General features: G+C 41.5%; 1 protein-coding gene and 2 long non-coding RNA genes across 10 annotated transcripts in view; 1 reads left to right on the plus strand and 2 right to left on the minus strand.

Moving 5' to 3' along the window:
* The window catches only part of plekha6 (pleckstrin homology domain containing, family A member 6), a 143,177-nt gene that overhangs the window by 24,399 nt on the left and 91,932 nt on the right, over positions 1–26,846 (plus strand). For 6 of the 7 annotated variants that reach the window (XM_044349402.1, XM_044349396.1, XM_044349400.1 and 3 more), the window contains exons 2-3: positions 4,142–4,232; positions 15,484–15,567. The gene's annotated coding sequence lies outside the window, so the exon portion shown is untranslated. The remainder of the gene's footprint in view (positions 1–4,141; positions 4,233–15,483; positions 15,568–26,846) is intronic. The other variant, XM_044349398.1, reaches the window with a different exon arrangement.
* On the minus strand, positions 18,995–20,733 carry LOC122980943. 2 transcript variants are annotated; one of them, XR_006403122.1, is made up of 4 exons: positions 20,651–20,733; positions 20,213–20,425; positions 19,997–20,113; positions 18,995–19,649 (listed from the first exon to the last, which is right to left on the minus strand). It is a non-coding gene; the product is annotated as an uncharacterized LOC122980943 (long non-coding RNA). The 2 variants fall into 2 exon arrangements; XR_006403121.1 differs by lacking the exon at positions 20,213–20,425.
* On the minus strand, positions 21,244–22,586 carry LOC122980942. The gene is made up of 3 exons (XR_006403120.1): positions 22,441–22,586; positions 21,602–21,795; positions 21,244–21,386 (listed from the first exon to the last, which is right to left on the minus strand). It is a non-coding gene; the product is annotated as an uncharacterized LOC122980942 (long non-coding RNA).

Consider the following 26,846-nt stretch of genomic DNA (forward strand, 5'->3'; position numbering starts at 1 on the left):
AATGCTCACCACAGATGTAACGTGACAAAGTTACAGTCTATGAACCTAACCAATAGCGATATAGTTATTATTTGGTTAGTGTTGATGAAATATGAAAGCCCTTAACCCAGATTGTCAGCCCGACTGTTTTTATCATGTGTATGTACTTTGACAACACAGTAATAAACACTTAATCAAGGATGGTGCTTTTCCCTGATTGGTCACAGAAAGAGAAAACATCATTTTCTGCGACCATATTTTGGTTAGTATGGACTTAACACCAGTGTAGATAAGATGAACCTTACGTCTCCGTGGTGCAACCAAACATCGACACAGATTTAAGATCAAACTAACTAGTTTCAGCGTATTATTTAGTGTGGACTTTACACCCTAACTTAAGAGAGAACTTAATCACAGCTTGTGCAACAGGCTGCTGGACTCTTATAAAACATGAGAAATTTAGGGCAAATTGGATAATGTCGAGTTACAACAACTTCCTTTTTCAATGCACCAAAGACTTTTTTGGCAAAATGCAATGGCACACCACGCCAAGGGCATTCCATGAAATCTAAAAAGCTTTGCAATTTAGGTCTTTAGGTGTCACCTAACAAATTTGAAGTTGCTTAAAACTGGTTAAAACTGTAGGAGGCGTTCATTAAAATACAATGACTGTCAATGGCTTCACTTTGCAGAAAAAATGCACAATAAATTCAAAATGGCTGAATTCCTGTTGGACTTACGGTATGGCACCAAGAGGCTTTTTTAAGTCTGGGGATGGTACATCTGCCTACCAAATTTCGTAAATCTAAGTCAAAATTAAAGGTGAAGGCTTTCACTTTGAAATTCTCCAGGGGGTACCCTTGAGCCCTTGAGCCATTTTGCCACACCCATGCCCAAGACCCATATCTGATATCAAGTTCTGCAACTTCTGATGCATGTGCAAAACTTCATGAGTTTTCAAGCACTCCTAGCATCTCAAAAATGTTAAAAGTAATTAGGGGGCGCAATAGAGCCAAAATGCCATGCCTGTCGGGCCCTTGCACTTTCGTGCTCAGGCTCTAATAATCTCTACAAAAACAAAAGGTTCTTCACACTTTCACTGGATTTCAGTGCCCTCATTGGTAGAAAACAAGATACTCTATTTATTACTGATTGATCCAAAAATGTGAAATGAAATGATTGTTCGTTTACTGATTATGTCAGATCAGCATACACTGATCAACCTGTTCTCATTCCCAGGGTGTCAAATGCTGATGCTTTGTCACACCCCTCGGCATCTAATACCAAAACACAAGGCACCTGATAGGATCTGTATGAGACGCACCAAGCTTTCAATTAATTTCAGCGTAAACCCATCTGCATCATTATTAGAGATTATCAGAGCACATTATCAGAGCAACTGCTCCAGCCGTCCATTCACTGCAATATTAACCCTCTTGCGGTGCTATAAGATGCTGTGAGCATCAGGCAGTGGTTGGACCGGAGGGCCCGCTGCCTGGAAGTATTTTCCTTGCTGTCACTGTTTTAATGTCTTCTTTTAATGATATCTTTAACACAAAAATGTGTCTTTGATAACTCAGCAGTACCACAGGTTAATATTACGGCTATCAGTTTTAATTATTTCTCCTTTGATTCTGAAAAATAAAGTTTTTTTCTCAGTATTGTGTAGTGGGAGTTTCTACACTACCCATAATCCTCAGCCACCGTTGCTATGGAGATGAAGACATTCTGGGACATGAACAGCTCCAGAGAACCTCAGAGTGTTTTGCGTTACAAAACCCTGCACTGTAATCACAATCTATTCCAAAATGATTCAGTATCTGAAAGTGAACTGATTTAAAGTGCTGAATGCTTTATTAAGTTTCTTAGTTTCTCTCTTAGTGTCTTTCTTTCTGTACTGGACTAACTGTGTTATGCACTTTTGGACTGCAACTGGCTAGCTGTTGAAGAGACAGAAACATAGTGAGCAGTGTGTCTGACCCACATCTATTGATCAGGCTGGTAGGGTCTTATCTCGTAGAGCTCAGTGGTGACCCATTAGAATCAATAGGGTCACTGGCTTGATCAGTCTTCATAATATCAGTCATACTCTTACTCATACATTTAGTCTTGTTTAGGTTGCATTCAGACTGAAAATAGCCCTGTGTTAAGCATTGAAGGGGCTGCATTGGTGGGGGTGTGTCGTTTAAGCTCCCGGTGAGACCATGAAACACAATTAAGGAAGTCCAGTTGGAGCCACAGATTAATGCATTTAAAGACTTATCAGACACCAAAACACATGTGCAGAGCGGTTTGTAATACTCACAGACAGGATTTTACAACTCTGGAAAGTTATCATGGCAACCGTTTTATCTTTCGTCACGATGATCGTGAATACAGCTTTCACGTTATACCCTGTAGTGATTGCCCCCATTCGAATGAATGAGATGGCTGATGTCAGCCTGAATGCAGCTCAGTGGACATGACAACTTAAAATTCAGTGCTTTCAGTTTTTAAGGCCTTGTAATATTTGTGGTTTGAAGGACTTAATAGTTGTATTTTAATTTTATCCTCGCTTTCATTTACTGGCTAAGTAGGTAGCCAGTACAAGCCAGTAAACTTCACTGATACAAATGGAGGTCAAATTGACAAGCTGTCACTTCAGTTTTGTATATGTACAAAGAGAAATTAATGGCTGTGAGGACATGTTGATTAGCTATTGAAAACACAAGTTAGAAAATTACACATTTTGTTGAAATTCTAAAGCATATTTTATAAGACAAAATGATTGATTTTCTGCTTTGTTGGCTTTGTGTAAGACAAACCCTGATTGACCATAATATCTGGCACAGAGCCATATGCTGTATGACCAGTCTGCTGTAGGCTCCCTCCCCCTGCTAGAAGCCCCTCACAGGCTGCCAGCTCTCAGCTATGGATTATGTCCAGCTCTTTGCTGGTTCTCTGCCACATTGAGCATGCCTTTCAGACAATGATGCCACACACAGAAGCTCACCATGTTGGAGCTCCCACCTCTCACCTCAACACTGGGCATGACAAGTGATGACACTTAGAGATGCTCCATGTTATCTTACATGATGTTCTTACATGAGTTTTGGGGTGCCAACCCAAAGTGAATTTTCACTCTACAAGTCTATGTTCTTCAGTTTTATATATCTAACTACAGTGATTGTGTGTTGGGCTCTGAGTGCTGCCAAAACGCAAATTGTCACAATTTTATATTGAATTTGGGAACAAGCAAAAGCTATTGTAATGATGTGCATTGCATAGTAATAACATAGTTTGAGTAACGTTATTGCTTCGCACAAATAAGTAACTACAGCAGGGGTTGCCGTCAGGGTGGAGGGAGGAGTAACATTAGAAGAAAACATTAGGAAAAAGCGTGAGTTTGTTCATTCATTTAGTCTATAAAGAGACATGAAAGCAGACAGAAATTCTACAGTATGTGTTGAGAAAACTGTGTTGGTAGCATGTTTATGTTTTTACAAAATGAAAGAAACTGCGCAATGGAGACAGTGATAACATATCTTTCCGTTGAGTTTCATATTAACAAGTACATAATATGATTCATATTTGTTCATATGATTTTCATATGAACAGGTAGCCTGACTGGATACTGATCCAGTATTCTGTGGCTGTAGGGCTGGTGACTTAGCTGACTAATTTCTAGATGGCTTTCTTCCCGTTAGCTACTGTGGCAAACCAGAAGATGACAATGACCATAACAATAACCATGGCAATGATGTTACATGCAGATGCAGTGGCCAGTAGCTCCCTAAAACTTTGCTATATTTTTGTTTTAATTTGCTATTTTTTCACCTTAATTACTGAAGCACATATTACTTATGACAGAAATACACTCATCAACGTTGGAAAACAAAGGGCAGGGATTGGAATAAGTGCAGCAGACTTTGAAATGATCACTGCCAACAGCATCTCCCAAACACCCAGCCAGGCCAGCCGGACCAAATGTCACTGCAAGTGGTGCAATCGCCCCAGGAAGAGAGGGAAGAGAGCCATGATCAGAGCTTGGACCCTAAGGCTCTTCCTCTACCCAGCCTACTTCTGGCTAATGTCCAGTCACAGGAAAATAAACTGGATGAAATAAGACTAAGGCTAACTCAGCAACGGGAAATCAGAGACTGTTGTGTCCATGTTGTTACAGAGACCTGGTGCCATCCCAACATCCTGGATCAAGCTATTGCACTTGATGGGTGGACCATGATCCGCACCAACAGAACACAAGACTAAGTAAGGTAAGAGGAGGGGAGGCAGACGTTGTGTTTACATCAATGATGCTTGGTGCTCAAATGCAGTCAAAGTCGATGGACAATGTTTACTAGATGCTGAGTTTTTAATGTTAAGATGTCAACCATATTCTCTGTCCAGAGAATTCACTGGTGTGTTTGTTGTTGCTGTTTACACTCGTCCAGATGCAAATTCAAAAAATGCACTACAGGAATTGTATGAGGTCATCAGCATTCAGTAATGCCCTGGACAATGTTTATACGAACATTCTTGGCAGCTACAAAGCCCTCCCTCATTCCCATACTGGTCTATCAGACCATTTTTCCCTGCTTCTCCTGCCTACTTACTCTCAGTTGATAAAAAGGGTCAAACCATCAGTAAAACTGTTAAAGTGTGGACAAATGAAGCTACAGCAGCTCTGCAGGACTGTTTTGAGTGCACAGACTGGCACATGTTCAGAGATGCCACCACCCAGGAGAAACACATTAATCTTGAGGAATATACATTATCAGTGACATCATACATCAGCAAATGTGGTGATGATGTGGTGATCACAAACACAATAAAATCATTTCCCAATCAGAAAGCCTGGATTAATGGAGAGGTGAGAGCCAAAAAAAGCTGCCTTTCGGTCAGATGACAAGGAAGCATACAACACTACCAGAGCAAGACTGAAAGCTGGCATCAAAGAGGCAAAGCGTAGACATCAGCAGAGACTGGAAAGAGACTTCAACACCAACAACACCAAAAATATGTGACAGGCGATCCAGAACATCACAGGCTATAAAAGCAGGAGCACCCCCATAATGTGTGAGGCCACGTTGCCAGGTGAACTTGCTATGCTTGCTTTGATATCCTCAGCAAAGAGTCAGCTGTAAAGTCTGCTCCACCTCCAGAGGACCTGCCACTGTTAGTATCCCAGTGGATGTGGGAGGAATCCTGTTGAGAGTGAATATGAATAAAACTGATAGGCCTGACAACATCCCTGGCCACGTACTAAAAACACATGCCAACCAGCTAGTCGATGTTATTACTGACATTTTTAACATATCACTGTCACAGGAGAGTATTCCCACCTACTTCAAGACAGCCATCATCATTCCTGTACCTAAAAAGTCTGTGTCTGTGTCTAGTTTAAACGACTACTGCCCTGTGGCATTCACCCCCATTCTGCTGAAGTACTTTGAACAACTGGTTCTCCAGCACATATACATTTGCATACAGAACTAACAGATCCACAGAAGATGCCATCTCCATTGGGAAATATCATGATGAACAAAATTCAGGCATAACTTGGTTAGTTCCTAGTTACCTGGTGTCAGGAGGTGCTGCACCTGTTGCAGCATGAGCTAAGATTCTGAATAAATATTTTTTCCATGTGATTTTCTAGCTGAATAAGTTCATACTGTACATCAATCAATCAATCAATCAATCAATCTTTATTTATATAGCGCCATATCACAACAGAAGTCATCTCAAGGCACTTTTCACATAGAGCAGGTCAAGACCGTACTCTTTAATTTACAGAGACCCAACAGTTCCCCTATGAGCAAGCACTTGGCGACAGCGGTACGGAAAAACTCCCCTTTAACGGGTAGAAACCTCAAGCAGACCCCGGCTCTTGGTGGGCAGCCATCTGCTTTGACCGGTTGGGTTGAGAGAGAGAGAGGGAAAGGGGGAGGGGGGACAGAAGAAAAACAATGACAACAACAAACAACAACAAGCACAAGCAGCAACAGCCAGGGAAGGATGCCATCAGGACTGTGAAGGACCGCGAAGGTTCGGCCCGGGAGTCAGGTTTTTCTGTGAGATGAGAAAGCACAAAAAACTCCGGGGAAGAAGCAAAGTTAGTGACATGCATTGATGTTACATGAATGCATACAGATGGAGAGGAGGAGGAGGAGAGAGGAGCTCAGTGCATCATGGGAAGTCCCCCAGTAGTCTAGGCCTATAGCAGCATAACTAAGGGCTGATCCAAGGCGAGCCTGGTCGGCCCTAACCATAAGCTTTATCAAAAAGGAAAGTTTTAAGCCTACTCTTAAACATAGAGAGGGTGTCTGCACCCCGGACTGAATCCGGTAGATGGTTCCATAGAAGAGGAGCCTGATAGCTGAAGGCTCTGCCTCCCATTCTACTTTTAAAGACTGTAGGGACCACCAGTAAGCCTGCATACTGGGAGCGCAGTGTTCTAGTGGGATTATACGGTATTATGAGCTCTTCAAGATATGATGGTGCCTGACCATTAAGGGCTTTGTAAGTTAGGAGAAGGATTTTAAATTCTATTCTAGATTTTACAGGAAGCCAATGTAGTGAAGCTAAAATGGGAGAAATGTGGTCTCTTTTTCTAGTTTTAGTCAATACACGTGCAGCTGCGTTCTGGACCAGCTGGAGAGTCTTTAGAGACTTGTTAGGGCAGCCTGATAATAAGGAATTGCAATAATCCAGCCTAGAAGTAACAAATGCGTGAACTAGTTTTTCTGCATCTTTTAGGGACAGGATGTGCCTGATTTTTGTGATATTACGTAAGTGAAAAAAGGCAGTCCTTGAAATTTGATTTATGTGGGAGTTAAAGGACATATCCTGATCAAAGATAACTCCCAGATTCCTTACGGTGGTGCTGGAGGCCAGGGTAATGCCATCCAGAGCAGCTTTATCATTAGATAATGTGTTTCTAAGGTGTTTAGGGCCAAGCACAATAACTTCAGTTTTATCTGAATTTAGTAGTAGAAAATTGCAGGTCATCCAGGTCTTTATGTCGTTAAGGCATGTTTGGAGTTTGTTTAACTGATTGGGTTCATCTGGCTTCATTGATAAATATAATTGGGTATCGTCTGCGTAACAATGAAAATTTATGGAGTGTTTCCTAATAATATTACCTAAAGGAAGCATATATAAGGTGAATAGAATTGGTCCAAGTACAGAACCTTGTGGAACTCCGTGTCTAACTTTTGCCTTCACGGAGGATTCATCATTCACATGTACAAACTGAAATCGGTCTGATAAATAGGACTTAAACCAGGTTAATGCAGTTCCTTTAATGCCAATTAAATGTTCCAGTCTCTGCAAAAGGATTTGATGGTCAATTGTGTCAAATGCAGCACTAAGATCTAACAGGACAAGTATAGAGACAAATCCTTTGTCTGATGCAGTCAGGAGGTCATTTGTGACTTTCACCAGTGCTGTCTCTGTACTATGATGCGCTCTAAATCCTGACTGAAAATCCTCAAATAAACTATTGTTATGTAGAAAGTCACATAACTGATTAGAGACTGCTTTCTCAAGGATCTTGGATAGAAATGGAAGGTTAGATATAGGTCTATAATTGGCTAAAACACCTGAATCAAGAGTAGGCTTTTTAAGAAGAGGTTTAATTACAGCTACTTTAAAGGACTGTGGTACATAGCCTGTTACTAAAGACAGATTGATCATATCTAGTAAAGAAGTGCTCACTAAGGGTAAGGCTTCCTTAAGCAGCCTAGTTGGGATGGGATCTAAGAGACAGGTTGATGGTTTAGCTGAACAAATCATTGAAGTTAGTTCAGACAAGTCTACTGGAGAAAAACAGTCCAAATATATGTCAGGATTTACTGCCGTTACCAAGGTTCCTGTGTTTGGGGAGAGAACGGTGCCTGTTGAGGGCAGGAGATGGTTAATTTTGTCTCTAACCTCTAACCTCTCAAACCTAGGGCAGTTTTTATTCTCTTCTATTAATGCTATAATATAAATACATGATATAACAACTGTTGCTGATTATTACTACAGCTTCCAGGGTCAAGGTTTCTTAAGTTTCCACCTAAGCCAGTTCATTAGAGGATGATCGTGATGGAAAAAGGCAAGGGTGTGCACATCCAAAAATCTTTTCAGATACATGACAAAAGACACATGCCAACTAGAAAAACATCCACAATCTCAATTTTGATCACACCTCACTGAGGTTGTGTACCTGTGAACTGTTTTTCTTTCTTGTGTTTTTTAGTTTTGACCTCAGCCAGTACTCTGTAGAAGACTACATATGTTAGTCGTGTGTCTTTCAAAACTGTTGTTAATTTTAGGCAACTAAATTGCTTGGTACAGGTAAGAGAAAGCTTGTGGTTATACTACATATTCTTTTTCTTTCATTTATTCTTTCCTTTCATCCTTTCTTTTCTTCTTCTCTCTCTCTTTATCTGAGGGTCTGTAAGTCAAAGACCTTCAGTTTTTGGAGTAATGACTGGTGTACACACACACACACACACACACACACACACACAAGCACAAATACATACACACATGAAATAAGGCTGTCATTAATCCCATAGTCAGTCTGAGTTCTGACAGTAGCAGAGAACACATGGAGTTTTTGTTTAAGCATTGTCCTTTGAGAGAAAAAGGAAGGAGTGATACTGATACTGAGAGAGAGAGAGAGAGAGTAAATGAGACAAAGATAGAATTAGAGAGAGACCATGATAGAGATGGAGCGTATATCAGACAGACTGCAGGGACTGAATAAGCTGAGTGCTGCAATTCTTAGCTAGGAGGCACAGTGCGTGTGTGTGTGTGTGTGTGTGTGTGAGAGAGAGAGAGAGAGAGTATATGAGAGAGTGAGAGAGAGGAGGGGGATACAGAGAGAGAGGAGAGGGAGGGTGAGACAGGTGGGGAAACAAGCAGAGAGAGAGGCATGCAGGCTGAAGGAGAGAGAAGAGGACAGTGGTGTGTATCTCCCGCCTTTCCTCAGTCTGTCAAGCAACTCTCCACCTCTCTGTTCATCTCTCCATCTGCCCTCCTTCTGCCCGTCTCTCCGGCCCATCTCCTATGCTGTTGGTACATGACTGATTCAGGGGAGGATGTTGAAGTTCCGTGTGGACAGGAGAGTCAGGTATGTGGAAGGAGAAAGGAGGAAGTGAGCACTGCGGGCCGTAAACTGGGGTTAGGATGAGATGAGGAAGTAGAGGAGGAGGGGGAGGGGAGGCTGATGGAGGAGTGGACAGCCAGGAGCTTGGAGGTCAGAGATTACTGCAATGCAGTGCCAGCAGGAAACGCAGGGGAACTATATGCCCTGCTGTGTATGTATGGGTGATATGTGTTCAGTGATGTATACAGCATGTTGGTTAGTGTGTGTGTGTGTGTGTGTGTGTGTGTGTGTGTGTGTGTGTGTGTGTGTGTGCATGTGTGCGTGTGTGTATGTGTGTGTGGACTATGTGACAGTTTTTTAAAAAATGTACTCTAGGTCTTCTTACTAGCTTTTTCTGGAACTTTTAACCACATCTCACTGCCTTCCTCAGCAGGTGAAATTTGCTCAGCCATTGATTACAGTGACATACTTAGGTCACATGATGACAACTGACCTATCCCTAACTAATAAAACTCCATCTGCTGAGGGCAATGTGAAATGCTGTTGAAAGCTCTGACAAAATGTTGCAAGTGGACAAAAAGAAAGTCATAATTCAAATAATTATTTTTCATAAATGAAATTTATCTTTTTTCTACATGAAAACACAATTTAATCTTATTAAATTGTTGTTGCTGAGGTCCTTTAAGGCTTCTTTTTTCCAAACCAGTCAGTCATAGGAAAGACTTATTAGTGATTGGCTATTTTTTTAATATAGACAAATTTACCAATTTTGTTCTCATTTCTTAAGACATTACATATAATTAAAGATAATTATGTTCATTCATAAGTGTACACAGTCTGCCAGTTATGGTGATAATAACAAAGTACTGGAAATTCACACCTGACAATGTTTAATATGTGAGCTATGAGCCCTAATGATAGTGCTGACAGCTTTGTGCTGCAGCTGCTTAACTTAACATTAAGGTTAGCTGTAAAGAGTGACACGATGAGCTATCGGAGGTTCAGATTGAGAGCTTTTAAAGTTAAAGTGATACCCTTAAAACAATATAATGCTTTAATGGTAGATTCAGACTACTCTGTCCACCAAATATTATTGCAGAGCTTATTAACCAGACGACCGCCAACTGTTTCTTTTTGTTATTTATCCAATGCATGGAATTAATGGTAATAAGCTCCAGCTGTTGGCAACAGTCATTCTTATAAAGCAGCTGGGGAAATCAGTGGTCACAGAATAAAACGTTCACCTCTCAGCTTGGTAGGACACTGTTAAGTGTACGTAAGTTATAATTAACATCATGGCAATTTGAAAATTGATATCTTTTAAATCATTATTTCAGTTTAATTCTATTTGCCCTACTCACACACCATAAGAACGTTAAAAAGCTAAGTGGTCTCTGTAATTGGTACAGTTCCCATAGATTTTAGATTCTGTCTCATTCCATTTAATTGTGATATACAGACAAATTAAAGGAAAAACTGGTACAGGTCTGGATGTTTAACCCCTACAGTGAGGGGATCTGGTGGCTCTGTTAAGCTGTGGGGGGCATTTTGCTGGCATGGTTTGGATCCACTTGTCCCCTTAGAGGGAAGGGTCACTGCAAATCAATACAAAATTGTTCTGAGTCATCACCTTTATCCTATGATGAAACATTTCTATCCTGATGGGAGTGGTCTCTTCCAGGATGACAATGCCACAATTCACTGAGCACTAAGGGTCACCAAATGGTGTGATGACTATGAAAATGATGTGAATCATATTCTATGGCCTTCGCAGTCACCAAATCTCAACCCAGTTGAACACCCATGGGAGATTTTGGATTGACGTGTTAGACAGTGCTCTCCACCACCATCATCAAAACACTAAATGAGGGAATATCTTTTTGAAGAATGGTGTTCCTCAGCCGTGGCATTGATTCAAAAGTCTCTGGAACTCTTCTGGAGAGATGAACTTGGAAGCTTTGTCCATACTTCAGCATGAATACAGACACAGATAGGCACATGCTTCAACACATACTACAAGTGGTGGTCTGCATATGCAAATGCGTTCCACACATGCACACAAGAAAACATTGTGGAGACCTCACAGCAAGAGGAAAAGCTCCTTTTTTGTTGTATCTTGAACAAGAAAAAGTTGAAAAAGAAACAATGGTGTGTGCAACCCCTTAATGAAGAATACAGTCCGTACACACAATACACTAAACAGTCTGTACACGCAATACACTAAACAAGCATCCAGATTGCTTTTATAGCACATATGCAGTTGGTGCACAACTGCATGGGTCCACACAAATGTGGCAGCCATGAAGTGGTCTTAAGACTCTGTCCCACAATAGTGGGACTTTCGAGTATTAGCCTTACTTTACGTGAAAACCATGTGGAATTTATTTATTTTTCCTCACATACTATTTTTATTTTTGTTTTCACTTCCTCTGAGGTGAGCTCTGCATAGTACATCCAAAAAAGGTGCAGTTCAGGAATTAACTGGAACTGCCTTGTTTACCTTCAACATCTGGTCGAGTTGTGGTTAGCAGTATGTGCTGACTGAAAGGTGGGAGACTCATACATTCCTCACACTCTACTAGTGAGTCAAAACAGCTGTGCAGCTGTCCTGTTTGTCCTCCAGCAAATAGAGTTTGGATCCCGCTGCCTGCTTTCTACTTTTTATCCAGCTGCTGTCTCTATGTAGGTTTGTAGGTTACTGACAGACTGTGTCTCACATACTCACACACATACCCAGGACATAAAGTACATATCTACAATCAATTAAGTAAAAGGCAGACTCCTGCACATAACCACTACTCATTTTCTTGGATGCTTAGATGTTCACTGGCAACATTTTTTGTAGTCCACGAAGTGTGACATCCTTATACTGAACAGAAGTCACCAAGAGGAGGTTGAGGTGGATGGTTGGACAAACAACACTCAGGACTTTGACGTAAGAGTGTGGGGTTCACAACATGCATGTGACATATTGTTAGCTTTAGGCTACTAAAATTTGTAATTATTAATGGGGATTTTTTTTCTTTTCTCCCACTTCTACAGTTCTATTGCCAAAATGAGAAAGGCTCCTTGCTGGGTAAATGTTGATGCTGTCATCTGACTAATCAATTGTTACCGTGCAATCACAGCAATAAGCTTTACAAGCAGCATCACATGATTTGCAGACTATATTGTCTGTGGGTTTTGCCTCTCAGGCTACATACAGACCACCCTAACTTGTTGATGGAGGTTATGTACTGCATATTCAGCCTGACAGGAAGACTAGACACTAGTGCTGTGTCAAAAAAGGAAACAGCCAACATTTCATCATAATTTGTTATTAGGTAGAGTAATATACATGTATATAAATGTAGGAAATGGCATTCCCTCTATTTTGTTTCTAGTTGATTACCCCTTGTCTTCATTGTGTCTCCCTCAATTCAAAATCAAAGATGGCTTTGTGGTTAAATATTGAGAAAGTCAACTCTAGCTCTTACATTTTGACATTTTCATTTTAAGAACACCATCTTTCCATAAGCTTAAGCAGGTGTTTTGAGCTTCCCAAACAGAGTCGTACAAATGCTTTAGTTTCCTGCACATACTGACTACTAAATACATGCTTAAACATTTTTGTTTAAGCAAATCATGTGAATGAAATTTTTAGGGTTGGATTTAAAGGTGCAGTGTGTAGGATTTAGTGGCATCTAGCAGTGAGGTTGCAGACTACAACCAACTGAACACCTCCCCTACAGTGGCCACAAAACATGCGAAAACACCACAGGCCCTCTCTAGAGCCAGTGTTTGGTTTGTCCATTCTGGGCTACTGTAGAACCATGGCAGCCTCTGTGGAAGAGGACCCACTCCCTACATAGATATAAAGGTCTCATTCTAAGATAATCAAACACAACAATTCTTATTTTAAGGTGATTATACACTAATTAAAACATTTATGAATATTATATTCCATGTCTGACAATATTTGGATCCCCCTAATCTTACACTCTGGTCCTTTAACATACAGACTATTTTCTTTGTTATGATTATGTCACAGTAAGTCAGTGATTACTACAAGTAAATCAGTGACTTCATTGTTATGACTCAATACTTGGTTTGTTTGGTAGCTCTGAGTCTCTGAGTGCTGGCATACAAGATGCTACTCAGTGTAATCAGTATAAAGGCATATGTATGTGCAAAAACTGGGCCAGATGCCAGATGGAAGACGCACCTCCATGCATACACATATATATGCTGACATACACACATACACACACACACACACACACACACACACACACACACACACACACACAGTGATTCCGAGAGCCCAGATCAGTAGGATCCAGAGCAGCAGCATCTGTATACTGTAAAGTAAATGAAGTGAGGACTGTGAGCTGATACAGGCAGACAGCTGCAGTGCTGTTGTGTTCTGGTCAACTGATGCATTAGCTGAGTGAGTGATGTTATTAATTAATTATTTGTGTTGGGTCTCACTAGCTGACCACATGTTTCAAGACCCTAAGAAACCTGAGGCCTTGGTTGTTCGCACCTAAGTGTGAAATCCTCACCCATGGAGCCAGGTTTACAAAACTAGAGATCCCCCTCTTCTCTCTCTTTCTCCTCACGGCTGCTGCTGGAGCAGCTCTCTGCTGCTCAGCTCTCTGGTGTAGCCTGCTCACAGCAGACACACACAGAACTCTTTTCTTTACGGCAGAAGACGCAAGAGCCTACCTAAGTCTCAGAAACTAAGTTTTCTAGTGCCAGCAGTTACCACACAAATCTGCGGGCTGATTTAACAAGTACAGGAGCCATGAAGCAGAGTGAGCTTGCTGCTAACTCAATAAGGACTGCACAAACCTGGGCCCTCTGACCTGCATGACTGGAGCACCGTCTACCCAGCAAAGCCTGCATCCTTCAGCTTTGGAGCCAAACTCTTCTCAGCCTGACTCATCCACAGATTCACCAGCTAAGAAGCAGAACACCACAAAGCATCTCTTTCTCCATGGACTTGGTAACAACTGGGTATAGCAACATATAGTGAAGCACAGCACAGCTGAGTTAATGTTAGCATGCTTAACACATGTTACATCCAGTGACTAGGCCTTGCATGCAACTAACCTCTTCCTAACCTGGCACCTTTAGCCTTTAACCAATGGGCCTTGAACAGAGAACCACACAGTTAAGAGGTTTAAAACCAAGCTTTGCAAACTTTGGCTCAGGCAGCACATGTGGTTCAAGACACCACATGGTCTGGCTTTTTGTATCTCTGGTTCTCTCATATTGTCTGCATGCCGTGTGCTTAGTCATCAGATGACTTCAGATACACTAAGCTAGATTAATATTGTGTGTTTTGCTCTTTTATCTTTTTGTTAAATAAATGCTTTTGGATATACCTGTTGTCTGTTTAATGTTGCACAAGAATGAGTTTTGCCAACCACTGCTCTGCAAAGTACTCCAAAATCCTTCAACCTGTGGTGATTTTGTTTATAGTTATTAAGTTAATTATTGATCAAAGTTCCAAATTGATAGATTAGTACACTGAAAGAATGAATTGGCTATCTTTTACCCTGACTCCAGGGTGGTGCCCCATTATTATTAATTCTTATTAATAATTTTATTGATCTTAATAATTAATAATTATCTTTGACAATCATTAATTATTGTTGATAGCCAAACTTGCAGGCCCAACATTTGTATTTGTATATGTATTTGAATAAAAGTGGAAAGAAGCTTAAAAATCCTGTTTTTGTTTTTATTATGCTGTTAATTTTAGAAAATTAAAGTGTTCACTTCAAAAAAGTGTTCATGAGTAAACTATCTTACAAAGGAAGTCCCCAAACCGGGTCTTGAACTGGAGTCTCCCAGATCATAGACTACCTATTATATACCCATAAAACAGAGACAGCACAGCACGTAACGTGTAGGGAAGAACTTCAAAGGCAATTATTGCTTTGCACTTTTCATTTATTGCTTATTTTTTACAACCTAACTTTTTGGAAAGGAGAAGGGGAACGACAGGTTATGGAGAGTCCCCTGTGGGCACTTTACCTGTGTCAGTAGCTCAGCTTTCTCTCTGAGAAAGCTTTTCTCTCTCACCCCCAACTCCTAGAATGATGTCCAAATAAGGAAATGTGTGTCATGTAGCAGGTGGATGTGACTCCCCTCATTGAGACCTGCTGATAGACGTAGCATGGGAGCAGAGGACAAAGACTGAGATAGCGATGTAACCGACCTGTGTGCTGGTATTTGACATGGATTTTTTTTTTCTTCCCAAAAACAATAAATTTTAAAAATATTTGTATGAAACAAATTTTTGTAAAAAAAAATGCTATTTGTGCTTTGCCAAATAACGTATTTGTATTTGGGCACACTCCTAATGGTGACAAAAATGAAATGATTCAATTGACATCCTGTGATGTCATCTTTAACATCTTTCTTCTGTCTGTTTCCAGTCAACATGACCCCATTGGACCAGGTGGACCAGCAGTGAGCCCGATCCAGCTGGAAGAGCACACACCAATACACACCTATCTACAGTAAGTACTACAAGCAGAACTGACCAGCAGTAATATACTGTATATTTTCAAACACTACTTCATAACAGTTCTTCTTTCTGCCTAATACTTCCACAAGAAATGTGAATCAGTCAACGGCTGAATAGAAAATGTATCATCCAGTCACGCTGCAGTGCATGAATAATTTTCACTGGGTGATGCATCACATAGCTGCACTGGATGCAGCATGAAATGCAGCATGAACAGTAGCAGTCATCAACAGCTCATCAGCTGGCTGTAAAGGGCTGCCAGAAAGCATTTCAGACAATGCACTTCAAGGACATTATTGACATATTAGTTACAGAAATGTTTGTGGCAAGCAGAAAATTTACTTGCATTTAATCACAAAGCAAAGTCTATAGTTCTCAGATATACTATGTACATGACGCTCTATTATGGCTCTGTTATCTTCTCAGCAGGTTTATAAACATGAAAATTGCCTTTAAATGTGCTTGCAATGTGTGATTAGGGATCAGCGACATTGCTATATGTATAAGAGCAGTGCTGCCTCCAGCATCTCTAACCATTCTATAACAGACAGACTGTCAAAGCACACTGAAGAAATAAGAGGAAAGAGCAGAGTTTCATTTCAAGGAGTGTTAAAGGCATACTATGCGAGATTTTCCTAAAAAAAAACCATGAAAAGACCCATACAAAAGTAATCCCTCTCAGTCATCACTTATGACCCACCAGAAGGGTGTGGCAGTATATGTATTTACAGAGACCCTGCCCTCTGCCTGTATTTTATTATTATTCTGCTGTGTTCAGGACATTTCTGGGTGTCAACCTTTGGGCAGTGGGTGTGGCCCCCATCCAATAAAAGTATGTAGGTTGTGAGATCAGAACTCTATAAAAATGTAGATCATGTGTCAGATCGTAAGCACGCATCCAAGAGGAAGCTATGTAAATGGTGGACACAGTGCTGATGTTCTGCTTGTTCAAAAGTTGTTTGATAAATTGCTCGTACTGTCTCCCTTACTGCCGGTTGTTGCACTTACAGCAGCGAACAGTTGTAGTCCACTAAAATAAAGTAAAGTGTTTCATTCTGTCTGCTGTGGACTCTGTGCTCTGCTGTCCACTGTGTGTGTGTGTGTGTGTGTGTGTGTGTGAAGCTCAGCCCTGCCCTTGTGCATACAGGCACAGACAGAGAGCAAAAGAGAGAGTTGTTGGGCCAGGGAATAGAGGCCAAATTTAAATGTTGTGTTTACAAACAGCAACCGACAAATCCGACACAGTATGCCTTTAAACGCACTATATGTAATTTCAGCCACTAGGGGTCTAAATAACCAGCTTCATCGGGATAGGAGTACTCCAGTGTTAATCATTCGGGATGTTTTTACCGGGAGCTGAATTACCCGCAGAGGTCTCCTCCTCTCCAGAACAAACGGACCCGGAGATTACAGGTAAAAACACTGAATAAAGCTGTTTCACCTAAAAAATCAGTGTTTCTTCGACGATGTACGGCAACCACTGGACGTCCGGTACGGGCTGTTAGCCGAGCTGCTGCTAACACTTGTTCGGTTTATTTCTCTTATAACTTTAGATCCAGATGTTCGGCCGGTTTCTCCCGGGAGCCGAATTATCTGCAGAGGTCTCCTCCTCTCCAGACACAAATGTACACGCAGATTAAAATTGTTAAAAAGGAAGGGCTGTTAGCCAAGCTGCTGCTAACGTTTGCTCAGTTTATTTCTCTATTATAACAGTTTCTGTGGAACAACCACAGCGCCGATGTACTAACTTGTATGTGTGTAAGTTACTCTTTGGTAGATGCCATTGTAGCGGACAAACACAGCGCTGCCGTATGCATCTTGTGCATGTTTACTCTTTGGTAGGGGAGGTATGATGCCATTGACATGCGACCAAATGAAACGGTCTGTTACTTTGAGATTTCTGTAGGTTTGAAAATTGTTGGAAACATTTGGGATAATGTAAGTACACAACTCAACAAAATATATAAAATAGGTCTATTTTAATGTGGAATAATTACATATTATATCTTTAAGAGGGAAATTGTATTAGATGGAGCAGATGCATTAATTTCTCCACTGGTCAGCAGATCAATGTGGGGCTCCCTGAGGTTGGACCTCATAGGAGAGATCAGGTCTGTAATCCACCTAATCCATAAATAGATTAAAAGGTCTACACCAGACTGCAGTGGTTTGGACCAGACAGGGATGATGTGACCTGGACCAGGCCAGGCCAGGCCAAACACTTGAGTGAACTCAGTGATGAACAGAAAATGTGCATTTAAAAGAAATAATGCATGATGGGCTGTACCAGCTTATAGCTGGCACCAGTGGGACCTTATTTAGTTTGATATTTTACCCTACTGCGCTGCATAGGGATAGTTATCACTAGGCTAACACTTGATTATTTACATTTAGTTTGAATTACAATGGGATATTAACTATTTGCCAACACTAAATAAGTCACCATCAAAAGGGATTCTTTAGCTAAATTTTACATACGTTTGATGATGAAACTTGAAGACTCCAGTGCACTTACAATGAGAATGGACTTTACAGTGAAGTAGGAAACATCTAGTCTCAGAAGTTGAACTTCTAACCAGAAGTTCAACTTCTGAGATGAAATATATTTGCATATTTATAGATTCTGGAATTTGTAAAGAGGGAAATGGAGTAGATGACATTTTAGGGATTTAAATTTAAATGTACTTTTTTGTGGAAAAACCACATCAGACAAGATATCAGATAAGATTAGACTTTGACAGATCAGTCAAGATCAGATTTGTGCCATTTGTAATTTTGCCCTGTTCTAGTAGTCGCACACTCTCTTGTTGCAAGCTACAAGAGGATGAGGGGTTTAAGTCACAACAACGAAAATGCAGATTTACTATACTTCACATGTACTATTGGAAACTGCACTGTAAGAAAAGATTTGTTGACTCAACTTAACTTAGTCAAGTGATCTTGTTGCATTGACTAACTTAAGTTAGGTAAACTTAAAAGTGCCAAGTTCATTACACTTAAATAAATTAGTTGATACAATATGCAGATTGTTGACTTAACTCTCTGAGTTCAGTTATGTCAATGTAATGTGTCAAGTTTATCACACTTAAATAAATTACTTGATGCAACATGCAGTTTGTTCACTCAACTTCCTGTGTCAAATAATTTGAACTAGTAAAGATTAGTAAAGAGAACTGAAAAAGATGTTGGTTGAATTTGTTTTATCAAGTTTCTATAAAGGTGAATCAAGTTGGATCAACATGACATACTTAATTCTTTCAACTTACATTACCAAGTTACTTAAGTTTACACAAGTTGACAGATTTCAAAAATGTACCAGGACAAGCAAACAGTACTTACAAAGCTACAATAAATCTACATGAGAACTAACCAAGTCCAACCTAAATATTAACACATGAAAAAAAGTAGCTGAAAAGACATTTCAGTCAAGAATTTTATTCATGTAAAGTGTACTTCAACTTCAACCCACTCACTCACAAGTGTTCAGTGTTGTTTTTAAAACTAAAATCAGTGTGTAGACAAAACAAAAGCCTTCAGGCCCTCTCACACATCCTTGCTCTTGGCTCAGGGCTGCTCAAAAACTGAAATTAGTGTCCCACACATAAAAATCAGGGCAACCTCCTTTAATGAGAGAAAAAAAAGATTTTAAGTGACTTGTTCAATATACTCCAGTTGGGGGAATGAGTGCTGAGGGTTGCTGCAGTAAAATGCAGAAAAACTTAGAAAAATTCTCTAACTGAGAAACTGTCAGTCAGAACAGTTAACAATTTGGTCTTCAGTGTGTGGACCCTGGCAGTGCAGGAGTCCAACCCAATTCCCATGAACAGGCGCTGAGTCACCTCAAAAGTGTATTTTAAGTCTTTTGGATAGTCAAGGTTCAGCATGTACAGCAGTCCCATCAGGTTCACAAAAGCATTGGGTACCTCACGCAAGTGACACATGACAATCTTTTCCGCGATCACAACAGCAACATCGTTGTAGGAAACTCGAAGGGGTTCCTTCACATCTTCAGCTACTAAAAGGATTCCAGTCACCATTTCCTTGATGATGTCTTCTTCAGAATCCTTTGGCTTTCTGCAAAAACAAAAAACAACAACAAAGGTGTCTGTGCTTTAGAGATGCTTTGCCATTTAGGGCATACACTCAGGATGCAGGAAAAAAACAAGTGTAACCCATTATTCTATTTCAGGAAGCAGGTTTAAAAACTTTGAGCCTAATCCTGAACTCTGAGTTGATTAACCCTGAGATGGGAAACTGAGTTTTTGGTTCCAGAACAGTTGATCAGAGTCAGTTCCATCAACTCCAATTATTTTCACTCTGAGTTAAGCTTGTGCATGGTGAATGAAAAAGCCATCACAAGGATAGTTCAGATTATTTGAAGTAGGGTTGTATGAGGCACTTATGGATAGTCATTGTATTACCTATAGTAGATGGCGGTTGACACACCCCCAGTTTGGAGAAGCAGACAGGAGAAAAAACATGGAAGCTGAGCAATGTATTGCTGTGGACAGGGTCAGCAGCAAAACATATTTAAGCCACTATAAAAAAGAAAAGGAAAAGGGAAACTGCTGTTATATAAGCCAAATATCGCTCTCTCTCCCTTAACCAGACTCTAGTAGCAAAATCAGTAATTTTACCTCGTAGAACACTGGAGTTACTGGTCTACCAATCTGTTGGTTTGTTTTTGTTATTGTGTGCCAATATAACCTTTTAAAACAAAAAGCCACACAATAAGGTGTTGGGGATTTATATATGCTTTTTTGACACAGGAATTATGCTCCCATTTTCCATCCTTATGCTTCCTTTGATACGGACTGAATCAATGAGAAAATAAAACAGCATGTCTGGCTCTGTAAGTGGAAGGAGACAGAGAGAAACTCAGAGTTTGGCAAAGGTTCACAGAGTTACCATGGTAACTGACTCAGAGTTTAAATTAACTCTCTTTCTGGAACTAAAAACCCAGAGTTTCTCTCAACAAACTCAGAATTTTCACTAAATCCACTTTCTGTAATACACTCCTGCTCATTGTGAACTAGTTTTCTTTGGATCATCTTGGACAAAATTACGCCATTTACCTCACACATCTTCATGAATGCAGAGGGATTCTCATGTACAACAGTAGGCCCTGCAACACTGCTGCCCTCTTCCTTTGGTTTCGATGCCTACCAAAACACATGATATATAAATGCAGTTGCTATTGAAATTATACAACCTCAGTCCACAAGACATTCTGGTGACTTTAACAAAATTGAATGAAAATATACAATCTGAAGCATCAGTAGATAGTATGGGTGTAATGAACCATCGATCTGGACCGATATATGGATTCAATGATCAGTGATCCAATGTCATTGATGCAAAGTGAAAATATGATCTATATCATCATCTTTAAGATACGCCTTTACTTTGAAACTCTCACAGCACATCTGTGTCACCATAGCATATTCCACCCATGCAATGAGCCTTCACAAGATGGAATAAGCACAGTACACCTCAAGTATCCAAAGAGCACTTGTATGTGATCACCACAAAGACACGGTAGTGCTTGAACTCCATTGTCTTCAGATAAAATAGATAAGTTATTTTGAGAACATAACAATGAGTTTACACGTGAACATAGTATGATCTGGCTTAACAATATTTTAAAGTAAAGAAATGTACTTGCATCTTTGTCAAGGCTCTCCAGCAGGGGTGTCATTTCTTGTATTCCCCTTGTAGTGCTTTGAGCTGAACAACTGACAGAGTTTGAGCAGATGACTGTCCAGACCCTCATAGGAAGAGTTGAGATGTATCGACATCAGCCTTGATGATCTATATGAAGAAGTGACATACTGACTAAGTTAAAAGTGACATAAATTTTCACATTTCAGCAAGCTGGCCAGATGTAATATTTGGTATATATTTGGTAAATATAATAACATCACTACTTTGTCATGCCTGTTTATACAGCATATTTTTGAATCCTACGATTTTGTGTAGGTAAAATTCAAAGCTCATAAATCCAACAAAAAATTAACACACTTTACCTGTCTTTCAGTAAAAAGCGCAGGCTATCTGACTTTCATTTCAGACACAGATGGCTCCTCTTCAACAATCTCCTGTCTTTTCAATGCATATGTGGCATTCATTGCATCATCAATGAAGGCCAGGTTTGGGGTTGTTTTTCTCATCTCTTGGGCAATCTTCTCTCGCTCTTCTTCAAGATTTTTTAGGTCTCTCCCTGGTTTTCAGTGGACAGGAAAGATACGAAAAGTAACTAGTAACTAAAGCTGTCAGACAAATGTAGTGGAGTAAAAAGTAGAATATTTGCCTCTGAATTGTAGTGGAGTAGAAGTAGAAAGTTGTATAAAATATAAAATGAAAAAACTCAAGTAAAGTACAAGTACCTTGGATATGTCAGTATTAAATGTAGTAAATGAGTAAATGTACTTAGTTTCATTCCACCACTGAGCACAAGGATGAGCTGACTTTTCAGTTGAGGGACAGCACAAAAAACAAGTGCCGGAAACAGCAAGGCAGTAGCCCCTCCAGTAAATAGACACCATCTTCAGCTACTTATGTGTTTTAAATAAACACAAAAAAAAGTGCACCAACAAATCTTACAAATCTATTTAGGCTGACACATTAGTGTACCATTTATGGTGTCTGGCCAATACAGGTGAACAAGTGAAGTTGATAGTAAAACTTTGTGGCGATCACTCCCACAGAATAAAAAATAATAATAAGGATTTGAAAGTTTTGTATCAGTTTGGTATCTGTGCTATGTTCGTGACTAAGCAAATACCTTACATTCATGCTTTAAATATATGTTATGTTTTGGTATGCTATTGCCCATTTTGTTTTTTGTTGTTTTTTTTTTACTTACTTCCACACCCCACTAGTCCAGTCAGCCAGTGAGTTAGCTCCACGTTGCCACTCCCTCGGAGTCCAGCCTCTTCCGTTTTTCGTACCAGGAGATTTAATTCAGTATGGCGGGAGTCGCCGGCAGGTGAACAGCAGGAGAGAAATCCTCGTGAGTCATCGTAGTAAGCCTATCCTTGGCCATCAGCGCGCGTTTCAGTCCGCGTCGTTAACATCCACCTTGGTTGCCCTCGAGGCGTGGATACTGCAGCCTCTCTTCTTATCTCCACGAACACACCGAACCGTCCGTGTTTACAACTCCGGACAACGCACGTTTCCACACTTCCCCTGAACCGTGAGTCGGCTAAAGCCGGGTGACTTCACTGTGCTCTTTTCGTTATCTTTTCTTTTCTTTTTTGACTGGGCTTTTGGGGTTGGTAGGACGGTGAAAAGCTGAACTGACTTCCTTATTTTTAGTTTTGTTTGGAATTCCGGGAAAACCCGAGGCGGATTATTTTTGTTTGAGAACTGGACTGTTTGAAACTGAACTATATTCAGAAACGGGAAAAACCCGGAACGGAGCACTATTTTTGTTTATGGACCTGGACTCATTTGTTGAAGAGTTTTGTTTTTTTGTGTGAGTGCTCTAATATAATTTTGTGAAATTCAAATGGTGGTGTGTTTGGCCCTATTAACTTTATTTAAGTGTTCATTTTGTGTTTGTTTATACAATACCAAAAGGTCTTTTGAAAGCATTTTTTTAGGGTCATGAGTTAACCATGTATCCTTTGTGGGGTTGAGGGTAATTCAAATTGTCCAAACCGCTACATAAATAAATGGCGCCCAATGTTAAAAGAACCCTAAAATACTAAAAAAAAACAAAAAAACAAACAAAACAAAAAAAAAAACTGCAAACAATCATTATTGGTTGTGGGTTGTGTTTGCGTCTCAGTACAAAGGATGGCTTCAGCTCTGGAGGATATCTTGAACTTCCCCTCTGAGGCTCACAAAACAGGACCTGAAACAGAATGTTCTGTGTTAGATGGTGGAGTATTCAAGGACCCTCTACCAATCTCTGGTTCACCTATGACAAATCACTCTTTATTGGACATGGATTTGTGTGGGGACTCCGACTTGACGCTACCTTTGCTCGCTCTGCCGCAAGGTGGTGCTGCTTCATCGGAGGCCACCACTGGGTCAGGGCTCAAGCACTTGGCCCAGGAATCTTTGCATATAAACATCCAGGAAGGATTCCAGTCCCTTTCAGAGGCACAGAGCAACCATAAGGATGAACTCAAGCTTGCTCTAGGTGTTGTAACAAAAGATCTTACTACATACTATGATGAGCAACTGCAGCAGTTGAGATCGGCCATGGATAAACAGTTCAATTATGTACGCGAACAGTACTCGGTTATATTGAACTGGCGCTTGCAAAGCCACCATGCAGACCTATTAAAGGCGATGAAGGAAACCCTAAGCCCTGTGTTACAGAATATCACGCACTTACAGTCTGAGGTCTGGAAGTGCTCCCAACATTTGGAGGGGATGGTGGGTGAAATATCCACCATGAGAACACAGAGTCTCCGTGTGTCAGCACTAGCCGATGCCTCGGTTCAAACTAGTCCTGGTAGTGATCAGGCGGCGCTTCCCCAGCGGCATCGGCTGCAGTCGACAATGCATGCAGAAGTGTTGGAGAGTCCGCCGTGTTCACCAGATGATTCTCCCATTTCAGGGGATTTGGGCCGCCGTTTCATGGGGAAATGTCCTCTTAAATTGCAGTTTCCTACCTTTGGCAGGATGGAGGACAACCCTGACCCTCTGTTGTACTTGGACAGATGTAAAGATTTCTTGGCTCTCAATCCGCTGACTGATGGGGAACTGATGGTGACTTTCAGGAATGTCTTGTTTGGTACTGCGAGGGATTGGTGGGATGTGACTCGTGCAACTACTCATTCATGGAAAGACTTCCAGTCCAAGTTCCTTTCTGCTTTCCTGTCTGAGGACTATGAGGATGAGCTGGGAGAAAGAGTGCGGACACGGGTTCAAGGAGAGGATGAGAGCATAAGAGACTTTGCTTACCTGTATCATTCATTATGCTGTCGCTGGAGGCCTGACATTGCAGAGGAGGCTGTCATTAAACTCATCCTCAGGAACATCAATCCCCGTATGGCCAGCCAACTGCGAGGCAGGGTGGAAACAGTGGAGGAATTGGTCAGATTGGGGCAGCAGCTGGAGAAGGACAAACTGAGCCAGGCACAATATGACCTGCGGAAGAAGCAGGGGAGCAAACTGAAGGAAAAAGGAGAACCAACACAGACACCCTCTCCACCACCACAGTCTGTAACCACTACACAACCTAGCACCTCCTCTCAAGTGAGTTGTTGGCGTTGTAAAGGGAGCCATCCTCCTTATGCGTGTCCGACTTTCAATAATCAGAAAAGGAACAAACCTCGGGCCTTGGCACAACATCAACATCAGCAATTAGGGTCCGGAGGGATGACTCATCCATCTGCAAGTGGTCTTGGTCCATCAGTAGAGCAGTCCCCATCACCTTCCCCCTGTCTATCCTTCACGCCTGCCTATAGGCACAGTGCTGCTCCCACTTTCGGCAGTCCGCTACCACAGCAGTTAAAGGTGCCTCTCACCATCGGCTCCTGGGAAGGGACAGCCATTCTGGACACAGGATCATCATACACATTGCTAAATGAAAACCTGTGGATGAGCATTAAACCACCTGCATCCAGACTTACCCCATGGTCAGGCGTCCCCTTGTACCTGGCAAATGGGAAACAGGAGCATCCTCTTGGATGGACAGATATGGAGATCTGCCTGCATGGGAAGACCTGGTTAATACCCATGGTTGTGCTGTCTCCTCAGGCACTAGCATTCTCTGTTGTACTGGGACTGGATTTTGCGTTTTTCAGTGGGATGCACATTGATGTGGCAGGTGGCACTTACTGGTTCCGCGGAGAGACGGGGAGGTACTTTTTTCAAGCGTGTCACCCCGGCACATCAGAGGGGGAGGGGGCTGGCAACCATGTTGCCCTCTTCCTGGCAAATGCTCCGGAGATTTTACAACCTCAATTACCAGACATGACAGATCTTTTTGAGAAGGCAGTTCAAGGCTCACACCTGGAGGGGCAAATGAGAGAGAGACTTCTGGAGATGCTGCATTATAACATCAATGTCTGCACTACCAAAGTCAGGCGCACAGGACTACTCAAGCATCAAATGTTCATGACGGAGGATATGCCATTAAAACAGAAACCCTACTGTCTCTCTCCACCAAAACAGAAGGTTTTAAAGGAGCTTCTGGATGAAATGCTGGAAAGTAAAGTTATAGAACCTTCATCCTCCCCATGGGCTTCTCCAGTGGTGATCGTCCCCAGGAAAAGCGGAAAGCCTAGGTTCTGTGTAGATTACAGAAAACCCAATGCCAGAACTCTCACTGATGCCTATCCCCTCCCTACCATCCAGGAAATCCTTGAGTCCCTTGCTGGAGCCACTGTATTCACTGCTCTGGATCTCAACAGTGGATACTGGCAAGTGGAGATGGATCCAAAATCCCGAGCCATGACCGCTTTCATCTGTCCATACGGCCTATTCCAGTTCAAGGTGATGCCCTTTGGCCTGAAAAATGCACCAGCCACCTTCCAGCGGCTTATGGACACTGTCTTGGGCGAACTCAAGGGAGAAACTTGTTTTGTGTATCTGGATGACATCATCATTTACTCCAACTCCTGGCAGCAACATTTCAGGGATGTCCAAACCATCATGGACAAGCTTAGGCAGGCAGGGCTCACTGTTAATGTAAAGAAGAGTAAGTTCTTCCGTACCTCTCTGACATTCCTTAGACACGTTGTGTCAGCACAGGGGGTTCAGGTGGAGCCAGAGAAAACCCAGGCTGTCCAGAACTTCCCTGTGCCCACCAACAAGAAATCTCTGGAGCGGTTCCTGGGAATGGCGGGATGGTACCATCAGTTTGTGCCAAATTTTTCACAAATTGCAGAGCCCCTCAATGCCTTGAAAAGGAAGGGGGTCAAGTTCTGCTGGTCCCCTGAATGTCAAACTGCCTTCGATACTCTCAAAAAGCACCTAACGAATCCTCCTATCCTGGGACATCCGAACTTTGATCTTCCATTCCTGGTTTACACCGATGCCAGTGAGGTAGGGCTGGGTGCAGTGATAGTGCGTTGAACAAACAATGGGACCGAAGAAATCCTGGCTTATGGCAGCCGCAGCCTTAACCCAGCTGAAAAAAACTACTCCACTACAGAGCTGGAGTGTCTGGCTGTGGTTTGGGCTGTGGAGAAGTGGAGAGTTTATCTGGAAGGACGCCTCTTTACAGTGGTTATGGATCATTCTTCGCTCCTGTGGGTGTTTAAGACCACTAAACCCAGCACCCGTCTGATCCGGTGGGCTCTCAGGCTT

The sequence above is a fragment of the Thunnus albacares genome, chromosome 4 (assembly GCF_914725855.1).
Source record: "Thunnus albacares chromosome 4, fThuAlb1.1, whole genome shotgun sequence".
Classification (NCBI taxonomy): Eukaryota; Metazoa; Chordata; class Actinopteri; order Scombriformes; family Scombridae; genus Thunnus; species Thunnus albacares.